Below are 4830 nucleotides of genomic sequence, written 5' to 3'. Positions count from 1 at the left end.
ATACCCAGCCGATCACTCGGCTGGGCCAACAACGAGGGTTCACGGCTTGACTTCGGCTGGTCTGTCAGCCGACACCCATACCACATCGATCGTGCCATGGATTTCTTTTTGAAAAAAAAAATGAAAAACAAGGAAAAATATCAATATAACATAGTGGATTCGTAGATCCACTGATTCGCCATGGATTTCCATCAAAACATGCATGGAAATCCTACCTCTACCCGATTTCTCAAACGTTTCACATAAGAAAATGCCCGTACCTTGAGAGAAATACCCGATTTTTTTAGTTAGTGTTTCATCTTGTTTCATGATTAGTTAGTTTGTTACTTAATTTGTTTTGTTTTTGTGCAGATTTTTCAACGGAACCAACTCGTGCTCGGCCACCTGTGGTAAGTAAATGACAAAAACAATGCAAATCGGGTAAATACCCGTGGTGAGTAAGTGATGCAAACGTATCACATGTTATTTAATTTATTGAATGCAGCACTTTATTGTTCACACACTCACTTAGTTGTTGATATCTAGGACTGCTTTGTTGGAGTTCGGAGATCATGCTGAGCATGATTTTAATGTAGAAATATGGAAGTGTTCTTATTTTTGGAGTACGGAGTCCATGCTAAGCATGGTAGTAGTTAGTGAGATATTGAAGTGTGTTTGCTGCAGGTACATGTTTGCCATTTATTTGATATGAATGATTATGATGTATTGCAATGTTTGATGTAATTGTATCCATGCTTGCATGTAGTTACTTTCAATTTGATTTTGACTTCCATGTGAAATTTTATAATAAAAGCATGCTTCAAATGATTGTATCATGTCATTAATAGTTTGCACATGAAAATATTAAGTTATCAATGCATGCATCAAAATTCTTGTTATTGTTTGACATAGTATATTGCATGATAAATTTGATATTTTCTTCATCGTCGCATTCTGATTGTTTTTTTCTTAATTCGTTAGGATACTATTCGTAACATCATACGACAGAATGACTGCAAACCGTGAATGGATGTACCGTAGGATAGTGGACAATGAGTTATCGCATGAATATATGGATGGTGTCGATAGTTTTATTGAATTTGCAACGGCGAGTGTCAGTACGGTAGATCCCACAGGTCGGATTAGGTGTCCCTGCAAGATTTGTAAGAATAATCGATTTGTAGAACCTCATGGCGTTAGACATCACCTATACAGGAAGGGTTTTGTGAGTGATTATCAGAACTGGGCGTTTCATGGAGAAGAATTTAGAAACGATTTTGATGCACGGGTGAATGTGGTGCACGATAATCCATATACGAATTTGATATTTGATGCTGCAGGAACAGAACTGGGTTCTGCTATGAGTTCTAGTGATGTAAGAATTGTCGTAGATGAAGAATCACCAAACGATGCAGCTAGTAGATTTTATGATTTACTTAAAGATGCTGATGAGCCACTTTGGAACGGTTGTGAGAGTCACACTATCTTGTCTGCAGTTCTTCAACTAATGAATTTGAAGTCCGAGTATAATTTGAGTCAATCATGTTTTGACCGTTTGTGCATGATTGTGAAGAGTATGTTGCCTAAAGATGAGAAATTGCCACAAAATTTCTATCGTGCGAAAGTTATGGTCAACGCTCTAGGTATGGGTTACAAAAAGATTGATGCTTGTCCAAATCACTGCATGTTGTATTTCAAGGAGCAGGAAAACGACATATCATGCCCGTCATGTGGGCATCCTCGGTTCAAGCCAAAGACAAGAGGCAATGGTAGCACGAGATCAAAGGAAGTTTCATACAAGTCGCTCCGCTACTTTCCTATCACTCCTAGATTGCAGCGATTGTATATGTCTTCAAAGACAGCTAAACACATGAGATGGCATGCAAATAAAGTTCGACACGATGAAAACAAGATCACGCATCCTGTTGACGCTGAAGCTTGGAAGCACTTTGATCGTACTCATCAGAACTTCGCAATGGAAGTGCGAAATGTTAGACTCGGTCTATGTACAGATGGATTTAATCCATTTGGGGGTAGATCAACTCCATACTCATGCTAGCCAGTATTTGTAACTCCATACAACCTTCCACCAAGCTTGTGTATGAAACGTCCAAATCTTTTCTTGTCTCTGTTGATCCCTGGTCCGACCTCACCTGGCCAAAATCTTGATGTATATCTAAGGCCATTGATTGATGAATTAAAAGTACTGTGGGATGACGGTGTTACCACGTATGATGCCCACAAAAAACAAAATTTCAACATGAAGGCCGCTGTTCTATGGACAATCAGTGACTTCCCTGCATATGGTATGTTATCTGGTTGGAGCACACATGGGAGGTTGGCTTGTCCGTACTGCATGGAGGATTCCAAAGCTTTTAGATTGAGGCATGGAAGGAAGCCTTGCTGGTTTGATTGCCATCGTCGATTTCTACCCAGCGATCATCCGTTCCGACGTCAAAAGAATGCATTTACAGCAGGCACAACTGAAATGGAAGGTCCATCCTCAAGATTGTCTGGCATAGAGATTTTAAGAAGATTGCGATACTTTCCAAATGTATTAACAGATGCCCGCAGTCCTACACCCTTCCGTGGATTTAGGAAGAAACACAATTGGACAAAAAAATCTATTTTTTGGGAACTACCGTATTGGCCGACCCTATTGATACGACATAATTTGGATGTGATGCATGTAGAGAAAAATGTGTTTGATAATGTGTTCAATACAGTAATGAATATTAAAGGAAAAACGAAGGATAATCCGAAGGCCCGTATGGATTTAAAATTAATATGTAAAAGACCAGAATTGGAACTCAAAGAGTATAATGGCAAAGTACTGAAACCAAAGGCGAAATACGTGCTCGGACCTGATCAAATAAAACATGTATGTCAATGGTTGAGACAACTGAGATTTCCAGATGGATATGTCTCTAACATTGCTCGGGCTGTGAAGATTGACGATGGACAGTTATATGGGTTGAAGAGCCATGATTGTCATATCTTTATGCAATGATTGATACCCCTAGCATTCCATGATATGTTAGACAAACCTATATGGGGGGTATTGTCTGAGTTGAGCGGATTTTTCAGAACATTGTGCGCATCGGAGGTCATTGTATCAGATGTAAAGAATCTCGAGGACTCTGTCATCACCACTGTTTGTCTGTTAGAAAAGATATTTACGCCAGCATTTTTCGATGTTATGGAACATTTGATCATACATCTGCCATATGAACTAAGGGTTGGTGGCCCTGTGCAATATCGATGGATGTACCCATTTGAAAGGTATATGTTTTTTTATATTTGTCTCTTTAATGACAGATATTTAAAATTTGAAATGTATATTCTTGTCAGATGCATGTTCGACATAAAAAAAAAGGTTCGTAATAAAGCAAGAGTAGAAGGCTCTATTTGTGAGGCGTACACTTTAGAAGAGATTTCAAATTTCTCATCTATGTACTTCGAACCTCATATTTCAACACGTTACACATGCCCGCCCCGTAACGATGATGGAGAACAAGTAACTGTAGCTGACAAGCTGTCGATATTTCAACGACTTGGGCATGCATTTGGTAGTTGCCGATCAAGGCTATTGACAGATCGAGAGCAAGATGCAGCACACATCTATATTCTTTTTAATTGTTCAGCGATCGACCCATACATCGAGTAAGTATATGTATATGCAACTCAATTATAAATCCTTTTATGTTCTATATGTGGATACATGGCTCGGTAATATAAGTATTTGTGGTTTGCAGACGATTTGATCTGGAGTTGCAAAGCAAAGTTTCACATCTCACTAATGCAGAAGTACAAAAAGAACGTGAAACTAAGTTTGTGGAGTGGTTGAAACAGTTGGTAAAGAAGCTAACATAAATTTTGTACTTATAAACAACACTAAGTTACTTAATTGATCGTGATCACAATAATTGTTTATGTCTGTGCGTAGGTTCGCCATGGTGATGTTAAAGATCAAGGAATATGTGATTTAGAAAATGGTCCGACCAAAGTTGTGCAATGCTACAACGGGTATATCGTAAATGGTTATCGATTCCATACAAAAGACTACGGTATAAACAAATCAACGATAAATAGTGGCGTGTGTGTCAAGGGTAGCAGCTACGGTGAAAATGAACATGATTACTACGGTGTTATAGAGGAAATAATGGAGTTGACTTACTTAGGCATGAATAACAGGGTTACGGTATTCAAGTGTCATTGGTTTGATCCAACTGCAACAAGACTCGACAAAGCTTCAGGCATTGTGGAGGTGAATCATAAATCCAGGTTTGGAACATATGAACCATTCATATTAGCCTCGCAAGCTCAACAAGTTTATTATACTTCATATCCGAGTATAAAAAAGTCAGATAGAAATGAATGGTGGGCAGTTTGCAAGGTGAAATCCAAACTATACCCCGAGTATGATCAGTTACAAGAAGATGAGTTAGCTGAAGACAGTGATTACTATCAATCAGATGATGTCTGTGACTTCGCTTATGGTCACGATGTTGCGCATGATATGCATGTCATATCTCCATTGGCTGATGAAACATTCATAGAGGAATGTGATCCAAATGATGTACCAAGTGGATGGGCAAACAATGAAGAAGAAGAAGAAGAAGAAGAAGAAGAAGAAGAAGAAGAAAGTCAAACTAGTGACGAGGAAGAATTCTCAAGCTAGTGAAAAAAATCTTATACTTCAAACCTCTATTTAAATGCATTGTAATACTTGATGTGAGTTGTATTGCAATACTTGGTGTGAATGATTAAAAATTTTATTTCAATGTATTGTAATACTTGATACGAATGATTCGAATGCATTGTAATTTATCTGAATGTATTATAATTTAT

This window comes from Nuphar pumila, chromosome 9 (assembly GCF_984573655.1).
Source record: "Nuphar pumila chromosome 9, dmNupPumi1.hap1.1, whole genome shotgun sequence".
NCBI lineage: Eukaryota > Viridiplantae > Streptophyta > Magnoliopsida > Nymphaeales > Nymphaeaceae > Nuphar > Nuphar pumila.
The sequence above is the reverse complement of the archived record's forward strand: the minus strand, read 5'-3'. Positions refer to the sequence as shown.